Below are 13,538 nucleotides of genomic sequence, written 5' to 3'. Positions count from 1 at the left end.
CCAGGACTTGCTGGCAGCCAGCCTAGCTACATCTACAAGCTCCAGGTTCTGTCAGAAGCTCTGTCTCAAAAAATAAGGTAGAGAGTGACAGAGACATGGAAAGTCACCTGACATTGATTACTGACCTCCATACTCACGTGTATTCATGCACATGCATGCCTATACACACACACACACAGCCATACACATGAACACATGCACATGTATACACCACATCCACAAATGTGCAGATCTTGCCTATATTTTCCATTACAGAGCATATTCTCCAAATACAACATTCACCCCTATGCACACCTCATACAAGTAATAAATCATCTCCAAGGATTCCAACAGGAGTCTAGGGACCCAATGGCCACTGTGGTGGGAGCCTAGAATTCCCGATGAATGGAGAGATCTGGAACCTTCTGGAAGAAGCCTATGGGAATGCATTACTTTGCTGAGGTCATTGTGTCACGGTCACACAGACTGGTAGCTTCAACAATAGAAATCATTTTATCACTGTAATGGAGGCTGGAAGGCCTAGGTTCAGGTTCATCAGGGTGCTCCCTCTGGAGTCCTTTCTCCACAGCTAAACTGCCATCTCTGTGGGTTTAAGAACAGGCTGGGAAGGCATCATCTTAGGGAGTTTTGTAAGGGGTAAAAGCATTCCGTTTAGTGTTTAAAGACATGCCAGACCAGGGGCTTAGGATGGAAGAGAGGAGAGTAAGAGTGGAGGAAAGAATTGATGAAGGCCCTGCATCTAGCACAAACACACAACAAAGTGAAGAAACGTTGCTGCAAAGACACTCACCTCAGCGTTACTCTAAGGGAATACAGGGCTTGGAGCTATCGGAGTTTTGGTTCCAATTCTAGTTGTGCCATTTGCCAATTATAGATTGTGGAAATGGAAACTGAATGTTCTTGAGTTTTTTTATTCATCTACAAAATGAGAGTACTCCTTGATAGATCTATTGTAAGTGTTGCAAACAATGTAAATATGTTTTCTAGAATGAACACACAGCAGGTGAATAATAACGTACTTGTCAGTTCTTACAGTTTAGAACCCAACACAGTGAACAGCAATGGTTCATTCAAGAACATCCATTGAGCCTCCCATGACCTATGACTGAGATGCAAAGTTAGAAGTAAGATCAGGAGTACCAAAGACTAGGACAGTAGTGAGGTAGGACAAGCCACTTCTAGATGGCAAGTCAAAAAATCTCCCCATGTGGACACAGCCCTAAAGAATTTGGCCTCTTGGGCTTGGACTTTAGTGGGCTGAATTGGAAGCAGAGGCAAATCCTGAGGAAAGGCACAAATGTAGATGTACTGAGGAGACTCACAGAGGATAGAGGCAGCCCACCACCAAAGTAAGGCTCCTGGTGTATGGGAAACAACTGATCAGAAATGGAAAGTACTGATCTCAGTCAGCCTGGTTGGTAGCTCCGCACTTCCCTTGGCATCAAACACCTGGGAATCAAACACTTGCCATTGGGCTGCTATGGCTGAGCCATGGGCATTTCTTCTGCTTTCAGTTTAAAATGTAATGCTCATAAGCAGTAGGTGGCCACCATACTGGTTAGCACACCTGTGAAGGCACAGCTACCTGAACCATCATTGAAACAAAGGAGTTGAGACAGAAAGGAGGCAGGATGGCTTTGCATTTTGTCTCCAGATTATAACCCATCATAGCCAGATCTGGAGAGACATGACTATCGATCGAGGACAAGATGACTTATAAAAGGACATTCCGACAATGAAGACATCAGACAACTAGGTCCTGATGTGGCCACAAGAGTGACAGTTGGAGTCTGTCTAAATCAACACAATGGAGAGAGTGGGACAGGCATAAGAAAGTCTCAGTCTACAGGCTTCAGAGGAAAACCAGCAGAGACAAGGAAGACCAGTGTGGCTTAGTTAATGCAGAGATGTGAGACTTAATCAGTGTGTGCCTCAGTTTCTCCTGCTGCCAATTAGAGTGTCCTCTGGAGTTGGTAAGTAGTAGCAACAGAGGAGGCAGGGATCCTGTGGCCCCAAAGTGGTTATATTGGGACCCCATTTTTCTCCTGTGTCCTATGCCCCCCTCAAACAGGCCCCAGCACTGTCAGACTCTCATAACAGGAAGATGTCTTTCTTGGTCCCTCGGGTCCCCAAACTGTGTAGACTGGCTGTGATCTCTTTCAGGAACAGAATGCTAACTTGGTATTCTTCCTGCTGCCTGTTCTTCTGATGTCTCCCCTGGAGCCTGGGGCCCGCTGCTAGTCCCCAAGAATATCACATCTCTTGCTAAGGAGAAGTGATTTGTTTTTGTCCTGTTGGCTGCTTGAAAGGACACAAACAAATTGCTGGGCTGGAGGGTTGTACTTGGGAGAATATGGATGAGGAGATGGCTGCACGTGGTGGGAGGAGGGAGACTTTGATGAACGAGCCTGCACCAATGTCTCCTGGTGGACTTCTAGTCATCAGGGCAGGAGGGTCAGAGGAGGAAATGAAATCTCCACCTGTTTATGCACAGGTGCTGAAATGAAAGTCTGCAGAAATACTGTTGTTTGGAAAACTGACTCTCCCTTTCTCCCTGCTTTAATGCATACAATTCTCTATACCTGGAAAATACACCTCTTCTCTTCACACTCTTTGCTTACAACCTCACTCATCCATAAAGCAATCAATAGGGAACCACGCATCTACCCTGTGCCCGGTGTATTATAAACTTGCCACCCCTTGGTGATAGCATTCCATGTCAGACAGACATGGTGGTGTGTGTCTACTATATAAGGACTAGGAAATAGAGGCATGAGGACTACAAGGTTGAACTCAGCCTGCACTACTTAGAAAAAACATGTCCAGAACACAAAATGAAAGATGGAATACCACATTCCCACCCCAGGCATGAAATCTAGAACAAAGTTAGATATTGATCAATAGACAGTCCTAATAAAGATACTTGGTCAATAGACAGCCCCTGTAAAGGGACTACTGCAATCTAAAATGATGTTGTGGAGAGTCACTCTGCCCTAATAATGTGCTCATTCACATGTACCCAAGGTCTGTCCTGGAGCATACTGGAATCTCCTGGGACTCACATGAAACAGATTCCCAGTCATGGTGATACAATGGGGGATTGTGGACCCACCAGATGGCTGGCACCAGAATGGTCCCTGGTCCTTTCCTTCTGATCCATCTACTCTATGAAACCCACTGGGTTCAAATGATTGGCCAGGCTTCTCCTTGCCAGCAAACCTGTGAATTCAGCTCACTACAGTGGCTGTCATTCATTTCTTTTAAATGTTCCTGCCCATCACTCAAATGCTCTGCTACTGTCTTTGAGGCTTGGGGACATCATGGAAGAAGTATAGGAATGCAACATTGGGTTGAGAGAGCAGGCTGGAGTGTTGTGGAATGCTGTCCAGGCACAGTGTGGCTCTGGTAGTCTTGAACTTAGAGCAGCCACACAAGATCTACAAAAACATCTGGCATGGCTCTTCCATGCAGGACAGAGGTGCTTATGATGCTGGACTCCCCCTGAGGATTTGCAAGCAATGACTCATTGATAATGGAGGAGGAGAGGTTTTCTCACAGTGGTACAAACACTGGGGAGGTGCCTATGCTCTGGCAAATAACCCCTCACTCGTGCAAGTAACCCCAGTGATGTTCATTGGCTCTTTAAAAAAAGGAAGAAAAGAAAGAAAGAAGGAAAAGACATGAAAATATAAGAGAGGCTGGTTGGGAAGAAGATAGGAATCAATGAGGGTGGCAGTGGGGCAGGGTGGAGATGGTGTCGGGAGACTGTGATCAAATACACTGTGCATGTATGAAAATGTCATAATGGAACTCATCGTTAGGTATAACTAATGTATATAAAACCACTTTTTAAAAGCTTTGGGCTCAAATTCTGGTCTATCTACTGCCTGAGTGTGTGAACATGGATGAATATTTTAATCTCTCTGTGCTTTCGACTATTCATCTACAAAGTAGTGTAGTGAATTATATCTACACACATGGTGGAAAATTTCATTGCAATTTTTCGCATAGGTTCACCCCTCAAAAAACACCTCTACTGTTGAACCCTACTGCCGCCCCTCCCTCTTGGAAGTCAGATAGTGCTGCAGCTCTAACCTCTGGATCATTCTCTAGGGGAGGGCTAGTTGTTCCATGCATAATCAGGAAGCCCCTAGTATCTTTCAGAACCCTGTAAAGCTGTCCTCTGTCCTCAGGGAAGAGTTGAACCTTGCCCCACAATGCACAGGAGATATTTCTTAAATTCCTGGTATATTAAGAAATGTGAAACATTCCTTTGGAAGCTGGGAGATGGCTCACTTGGGAAAACGCTTGTCTTTGTAAGCATGAGGACATGAGTTTGATCCCAAAATCCAAGTAAAAAGTCAGGCATGGTGGTGCACACCTGTAATCTCAGGGCTGAGGAGGCAGAGTAAGAGACATGTGCTCCTGCATACACATGAGCATGCACATGCATACACACAGGATGAGAGAGAGAAGAAAGGGAGGGAGGGAGGAAAAGATGGAGAGAGGGAGGGAGGGAAGGAGAGCAGCAAACCATCTGGAGTTACAAAATTCAAGCAGGTAGCATTCCAGTGTGCAATGAGGAGTTGAGGATATCTCAACAAAAGGCACAATTTATTATTAGATGGCTATTTCTCCAAGTTAGATATGACAACCGCCATCTTGAACCAGGGGAGCTGTCATCATTTACATCAGAATTTCACAAGACTGGGCTCCTGACTTACCCTCCTAAAACAGGGGTCATTAGTCCCTCACCTAAGATTCCAGCCACCCACTCCCTCCAGCCCTACAGCTCCACTTGTCTGTATGTGTGTGGTGGGGAGGTGGTACTCAAGCTACCCAGGGTGGGAACTCCAATGATGCACCTTTTACGACCCAATATCATTGCTGTGGCGGGCAGGTACTTATGTTGGAAAGGAGTGGGCAGGCACTGTACTTGTGTGATGCAACTGAGAGTCACCTATGCTCTGTAAAGGTCCCCATCAATTCTCTGGTTCACCATGCTGGACTTACATGAAACCCTGTCTTCAGTCTGATGATGCCCTTTCTATCTGGATGAATAGATGCTTCCTCACACTTCCACAGAAGTAATGCAACATGTACTGATTGTCTTGAGGTATACTCTCATGTACTGCTACAATAGGACAGAAAAAAGGAAGTTGGGAGACAGTGAAAAGACTTCTTCAAAGTGAATATTCCAGCCTGGGCTTAGCACTGTCCTAGGTGCTGAAATGCATGCTCACAGGGTTCCTGGTTTCTGGTTAAGTGGAGCAAGCCTGGAGGGTGCCTGCTCTTTACTTTCCCACATGTTTTTGTTCATTCAAAGCTCATTTTCCAAAATAACAGTGATCTTCTTGCATGTTTCCCACAAGGTCATGATGATAAGAGTATGAAATATTAAACGCGGAATACCTGAGAGTTCGGTGAGACACAAAGGGAAGGGCCAATTGTTCTGCTTCAAAGTTCGGTGTGGACTTGCAGTAGTGGCAGGTGGCCTTTGTGCTTCATGGAAAGGAGTTGGGGTCTGACAAGATTGGCTCCACTGGGGAAAGCGTTTTTCACTGGGGAAAGCGTTTGAATGAAGAACATCCCTGCAGAGACTCATGCATTTGAACTCTTGGTCCGGGTTAGTGATGCTGTTTATGAAGACTATGGGTCTTTCAGGAGGTAGAGCCTTCCTGGATGAGCTCTCTCTCTCTCTCTCTCTCTCTCTCTCTCTCTCTCTCTCTCTCTCTCTCTCTCTCTCTCCTACCTGTGTAAAGATGAAATGCGAACACTGCTTTCTGATGACTGCCAAGCCAGCCTCACACTGCTACCGCCATGTCTTCTCTGCCAGGATGGACTGTATCCCCTCTGGAACTGTAAACCAAATAAACCCTTTCTCCCCCAAACTGATTTTTATCTGGTCTTCTATCCCAGCAACAGAGAAGTAACCACACAGGCATGAGGCCCTGAGTTTGATTCCCTAAGACTCACACTGGGCACTCATGTACATGCCTTCATCCCAGACTGGGGAGGGAGCCAGAGATAGCAGGAGCCTTCAGGATTTCCAAACAGCCATTCTAGATGAATTGGAGAACTTCAGGTTTAGTGAGAGACCTGGTCTTCTGGTGGCAAGCTACTAAGTTGCTGACTCTTGGCTTCAACATGTGTGCATATGCATAGATGCAAGTATGCACACACACACACACACACACACACACACACACACACACACCAAAGAAAGAACAAAAAAAGAAAATTCATTGAATAGTTTCAAAGGAGGAAGGAAGAAATAATGGACAGATTTGAGAAGCTGCTGGAAAGGACAGAAAGTGGGGAGTTACTCCCAGTGTTTAGAAGCACAAGGATGCTTGGGTGTCTCCACAATTTCCTCTTCCTTCCTTCCTTCCTTCCTTCCTTCCTTCCTTCCTTCCTTCCTTCCTTCCGTCCTTCCTTTATTCCTTCCTTCCAAGAGGCCCAGTCCACAAAGGGTGAAAGATAGTGTCTCCTCCCAATGGAAACCTTTACATCTGAAAAACTTTGCCGGCCTCTTCACTTTATGCAAACCTTGGCCAGCAGCAGAGTGAAAAAGCCTAGACCCCTTACCCCTGGGTAAGACAAATTTTTGTTGATATTTGCACCTGAGAGTCCCTTGGCCCTCCTTGTATGATCTTTCTATAGCTAGAACCCCCAGAGTCCTGGATCGGCCTTTTTCCTCTCTTTTTTCTCTTGCATGTGTATATTCTCATTGTGTGTGTGTGTGTGTGTGTGTGTGTGCGTGTGTGTGTGTGTTCCCTTGTTGGGGGGATGTTTGTGTAGGTATGGGATGTGTATAGAGGCCAGAGGCCAATCACAGATGTCATTTCTCAGGAGCTTTCACCTCATTTTTGAGGTAAAGTATCTCTCTCAGACATGAGGCTGGCTCACTGACTACACTAGTCCCTCCAACCTCCTTAGCACTGGGAGTAAAGCCTTACACACTGAGCCATCTCGCAGTCCTTGCCCTTTCTTTACATCTCTTCCAGCCCCTTCTCCAAAGAGCACCACTCTAATTATGTAACCGGAACCTCTCCCTTTGCAGCTGCATTCCTGGGGTGTCTGGCCTACCACAGGGCATCCTGCATGATGGCAGTGATGCTACCATCCACATCCAGTTCCCCCTGCTCTGGGATACAAATGTAGCTTTCCCCTTCTCTTTGATTTAGAAGCATTCCTCATAGATGGTGATCACACCTTAAAGGCAAGATTAAGGTTTAGTGGGACAATTAAACAGCTCTCAGACTACTATCAGAATTGGAGCAATACATACCATGTGCTGGATGTCTGGATGTCTGGATGCACTGTCTCAGGTGCTTAACATATGTTATATCATTTAATCCTTCTTACAGCCCTACAAAATGACACTTCTACGTGGTAAACAAGGAGACAACAGAATCAACAACAAGGCGGTTTTGCTCAGAGTCACAGAACACATTAACTGTTGAAATGTCACACCACATAGGTGTCATCCCCAAAGCTGCTTTCTATGCATCAGGCCACATCGGCCCTCTCTCCAACTCAAGAAGAATGGAAATCAAGCTGCCAGGCTATCACTGCAGAATAAAATAAAGAGGGTCCCTCAGCCCGGGTATTTCAAGCACATACATTTTCCTCTTCAATGACAAAGAGGTTGGCACTTGCTGGAGTCCTGCTATGAGTTGACTCAAATCCAGCTCCAGCTTCCAGGGCTCATCTGAGAAATCTAATATCTGAGGCAGATAACGTAATGGACTGTGAGTCACCTCTTGCCTGGGATTTTCTGAGCTCCAGTCTTGTATTAAGTTATGAAGACAGGCACCTGGACCACATTGCTTTAGCTCCCCCAGGAAGCCACCTTAACTAAGTTAAGATTCAGTATTGTGACCTCAGCATTGGCAACAGATGGGGTCAAGAGATGCTGGTGTAATGATTCTTTTGTTCACAATACTGCATTTCTATTCTGAAATGCATCCCTTAAACGTGGGTCCTCTCTTTCTAAAAGTTCAGTACTTATGGGTGTGTATGGTTACAAAGAGCATGTGGGAAAATGGAGTTTTCATATTTTCATATTAGATATGCAAGTAGATAAATGGATGCTAGTGATGTAACTAGGTAGACACAAATATGAGATGATAGACAGATGACAGACAGATGAAATGCATAGAGATAGATGGATGGATAGATAGATAGATAGATAGATGATAGATAGATAGATAGATAGATAGATGATAGAGAGATAGATAGATGATAGATAGATAGATGGCAGATAGATAGATAGATAGATAGATAGAAGATAGATAGATAGATAGATAGATAGATAGATAGATAGATAGATAGATAGATAGATGATACATGATAACTAGTCCCAGAGAGCACCTATCTTCCCAGTGCTGTCACCATGACTACCACCATTAATAAATTCACTAACATCCCCATCTGATGACCACCATGGCCTCCTAGTGAGAGGCCCAATTTTTAGATCTGGTTCCCCCTCATTTCTCCTTCAGGACAACATGTTGCAACCACATTTGTCATTGTCGTGATAAAACTAGTACATTCTACAATGCTCTGTGCTGCATTCTCCTGTTTAGAGTATCTCATAGCAAACAACCAGTGCCTTGTTGCTTATTCCCATTGGCTTATGAACACTGTGTCATCTCCATCATCATCACTATGACCACCACAATCGCTGTCACCACCATTATCACCATCACATTCATCATCACCATCACAATCATCACCACCACCATGGCTACCACCACCACCATCATCCCAATGGTTAGTGTTAAATATCAATTTTCCACAGCATAGAATCCCCTAAGAAGAGATCCTAAATTGAGGAATTGTTTAGATTAAGCTGACCTGTGAACATGTTTGTGGAGGATTGTCTTAAGCCATGACTGATGTAGGAAGACCCAGCCTACTACAAGCGGCACCGTTCACTTACTTGTGAGTCCTATATTGTATAAGAGTAGAAAAGGCTAGCTAAGCTACTAGAAAGCAGGCAGCATTACTCTCTGTTTATGACTGTGGATGGGATGTGACTAGCTTCATGAACTCCCACCTTAACTTCTCCTCAATGATAAATTGTAACCTGGAATTGTGAGATAAAATAAACCCTTTCCTGCCCTAAGATGCTTGTTATCAGGATGTTTCTTCACATAAAGAGAGAAGTGAAACTAGAACAATAATCATCACTACCACCATAACCATCATCACCACCATAACAATAATCATCACTACCACCATCACCATCATCATCATCACAACAATAATCATAACTATCACCATCGACATCGTCATCACCATTATCATCACTCTTACTTCATGCCAGGCATTTTATAAGCACAAATCCACCTCAATAACTTAAAACATTATTCTTCTGACTCTGGCAATGAAGATCTGAAACATAAAGTGTAATCGTGGAATGACCACCCAGAGAATAAGTGATGAAAATAGGATTCCAAGCCAAATCTGCTCCAATAACAAGCAGAACTTTTAATCACACCTAATCACACTTAATCTCCAAGATCCCACTAGGTTGATGTCCTGACCTCGGTCAAGTATTTCATCAAGCCTTCCATTCTCAGGGACACCAGCTAACAATGTAGCTGCACCTGGTCCTCCCAACCCCATCCAGTTCTGCTTTTTCTATTTGCCTTTCTCACATTCACTTTCAACATCTTCCATAGTGTGTTGTGCTTGTCATTCATTGTGTGTCTGCTATAACATAAACTCTGTAAGGAAAGAGCAACACTGTGTTCACTGATGTACCCAACAGAAATGCAATAGGTATATCTTCTGTTCAGTGACTGCATGATTAGTATTCAAGAGACCAGGGAGGTGGCATAGTTGGCAGAGTACTTGCCTATCTTGCACAAAGCCTTGGGTTCAGTTGACCCCCAGCATCACATAAAAGCATGCATGGTGAGATACACGGGTAATCTCAGTATTGAGTAGGTAGAAGAAAGGAAATACAAGTTCAAGGCCAATCTCAGCAATGTAGCAAATTGAAAGCCAACATGGGCTACAGGAGCCACTGTCTCAAAATAAATGAATATACCACATCCTCTCTGGATCTTTAAGCCTGGGAGCCTGGCATGCACTACCAGAGAGAAGGAGATAAGTTGGAACCTACTCTTGAGTGAAAAATGTATGATTCCTTTTCAGTCACTCTAAGGAAGCAGCCTCCAGCCTTGTGCCAATGTGTGCCATTCCCAGAATCCCTTGGGATTGGGTGGATGGTTATGGAGTATCATCTGCAGTCATGAGCAATCTGGTTTTCAGATACCAGAGCTCTTTGCCTCACCCCAGCACAACTCAAGAATCACCTTTCCCTGTTGCTCTTCTCTAATGCACTCACATTTTACTCAACTGAGAACCCCACATTAATCCAGATCCTACCCTTCCTAGGCATGGAGCCAAGCTGGAAGACTCACCCCACTCATAACTGATGCCCTATCTTACTCCCCACCTGGCAGTGAGGTGGGCAGGGCCCCCTCTACAATTTTACCTCCTCATGCATCCAATTAAGTGGGCTCATGGTGATGGGGAAATGTTGGCTGTTTCCTTGACAGCAAATACCCAAACTGACTGAAACAATTAGTTTGTCTATTTTAAAACTGAATTCCAGTGCTTCCATGGCAACCGAAGTTATTAAAAGATGTAAATTAAAGTGTTGCACAGGAATGATGGCTTGGCAAGAAAGGCACTTGTTTAGGGGAAATAGCACAAAGAACCTCAAGCTAGAGGCATCCCTCTGCCCCAAAGCCCATCACAGTCATGGGAGGGGCAGTCCTACCCACGTTCCTCAATTGCCTTTGGCTTCTATCCCTGCCTCATATCAGGGATACCTGTCCATCACACAGGAGAGCAAGATAAGGGACTTTGCTTTTCTGAAGGCCAGAGAGGGGATCTTCAGAGGGTGGAAAGGTAGCAGAGCCAATCTTGACATACAGCCAGCTTGATTCCTAATAATAATGACTTATTGTTGATGTGTACTGTGCTGGCATTCCTCTGAGAGACTTGAATGCATTCTCTCACTGCTTGTTGTATTGGATGTAACAGGATCTCGGTGAATTCACATTTCACAGATGGAGAAATCAAGACCCAGCCAAGCAAAGCAACTGAAGGAGCCATACACTCTATAAAAGATGGACATGGGATTGGAATCTGTACCTATGGGGTCATATTAGACTTCTGGAGTGAGTAACAAACACTGTAGAATGGATCACTCCAGGGATATCCTCTGCCTTTTGTTTTGTTTTGATTTCTTGTTTGAAGTCTGCTGCATTTGAGGCAAGTATTTCACCCTAAAGCAACATCTCTAAATCTCATTTTGTTTTGTTTGAGACAGGATTTTATGTAGCCCAGGCTGGCCCTATACTCAGTATGTATGACCAGGGTGACCTTGGACTACAGATCCTCTCTCCTCCATCTCTCCAATGGTGGGATTACAAGTGTACACTAGCACACCTGGTTTATGTGGTGCTGGGGATTGAGCCCAGGGCTTTGTGCATGCCAGACAAGCACGCTGACAACCGAGCGTCATCCCTAGCACGCACCATCCTATGGCCTTGATCTCGGTTTTGCTTTTTCTTTAGAGACAGAGTCTCACTAAGCTGTCCAGACTAGACTTGAACTCCACCTGCAGCTCAGGCAGACCTTGAACTTGTGATGGTCCTTCTTCAGTCTCTCTATTCACTGGGATTACAGGTATTCCACCAACTCAACTCTCTATACCTTTTAATGATCCCATGTGGCAGTGTTTGGTGATAAACTTGGACTCTCCAATGAGATAACTGTGATCTGATTATTCTCCCTTCCATGGGGGGAGAATGCTCTGTAAAAAAAAGATCTTGAATGAAGTGATCTCTGGAGGCTTCTTAGGATATTTATTGTCCATGAAGCTGGGACAGGCTTACCCTCCCCCAGCTGACATTTAGCAGTTTCCTAAAATCAGGTTTTAATGAACTAGCTTGGGAAGAGTGGGTGCTTTGTGTATCTGGTGGGGAGAAGCCAGGGAGATTGCTCAACACTATGGTGCAGGGTAGTCTCCTGCAACAAAGAGTGGCCTGACCACAGTCCCTACAACAATGACCTTGAGAAACCTTAGTTTATGTAAACAACTGGTCAGTGGATGGATGGATGGATGGATGGATGGATGGATGGATGGATGGATGGATGGATGGGTGGGTGGGTGGATGACTTGAATAATGAATCATACTCCAGTTAACCACCCAATGGTTTTCTTACATACAAGGTGACCAGATACCAGTTTTATGATAATGAAAACAGCTACTGTGAACCCTAATAACCCTTGAAGAGAGGAAGCACCCCCACAATTCCAGAAGCACATGTCAAAAAGGGTTATTTACATCTCCCAGAACTTCTATTATAACTTATGATAACAATATAGTGAAGCCTGCCTGTGCCCTGTGCTGAGTACTTCAAATTAACCCATGTATTTAGTCCTCATGTCCATCCACCAGGGCTATGTTACAGACCAGGAAATAGGGACACAGAGATGTGAGTTAACTTATCCAGTGTAACCCAGCTACTAAATGGAAGAGTTTAGATAAGGCATTCCAGAACCCATCAAAGTGCTGGCACCCAGCAGACACCCCATGAGTGAATGCTTATTGATGAATACATAAGAAAGAAAATCACTGCCTGTCTCCAGCCTCAATGGGTAAATACAATGCACTGCCTTATTTGAGCTTTCAGAAAGAGTTTCCCTGGGAAACATTAGCACAGAAAAGATTCTGCAATTGAAGAGAGTTGAAAACTCAAAATAAGACAGGCATCGTCTGGGGCCCTCAGCTGTGCCCCAAACACTCCAAGCATCACTTTGAGGACAGAAAAGAGATCTTTTAAAATTCTGGGTACGACGCCTCTTTCTGCACCCTCTCTGATTCTGTTCCCTCGGCACAGGTTGCAAAAGTTCACATTTTAAGCTAACATTTTTCCGATGCTTTTCTTAACCTTCTGAGTTGTTATTTCACGAGCAACTTCCCTTTGGGGGCATCTGATGGCAGAATGGATGATTTAAGGGGGGGAAATGTAGTCGTATTTGAATCTGATTTTTTAAAGCCTGTAGGAGTCTACTGTGACATTCTGGGTAAGAACAAGGCATTATGTCGATGCATGTGACATCTCTCTAATGATGTATGAAGCCTCTCTACAGTGGCAGACCTCTGCGTGGGTGGAGAGCAACTCCGCAGGAAACCTGCTGCAGCCCAGGACACTGCGGCTGCCACCCTCCCCTCAGAAGTAGGAGAGATGGAAAGGTCTGGAAGCTTCTCTGTTTGGAGAATGCTCATACATGAGGGACCCAGACAGCATCTGCCTCAGCAAGCAGTCTGTGTAAGATCAAGAGTGACTGAAACCTGGCATGCAGACTCTTGCAACAGTGGTCCCCAGTTACAAGTGTTTCCTCACACATGGCCCTACTGACTTGTGGATGAGGCTACTGAGAGCCTGGGCCCACAATTGCCTAGCAAAATGGGGAAGGATTTTCTTCCTAATCCAGAGATACA

Source organism: Peromyscus leucopus, chromosome 8b, assembly GCF_004664715.2.
Source record: "Peromyscus leucopus breed LL Stock chromosome 8b, UCI_PerLeu_2.1, whole genome shotgun sequence".
Classification (NCBI taxonomy): domain Eukaryota; kingdom Metazoa; phylum Chordata; class Mammalia; order Rodentia; family Cricetidae; genus Peromyscus; species Peromyscus leucopus.
This window is presented reverse-complemented; position numbering follows the sequence as displayed.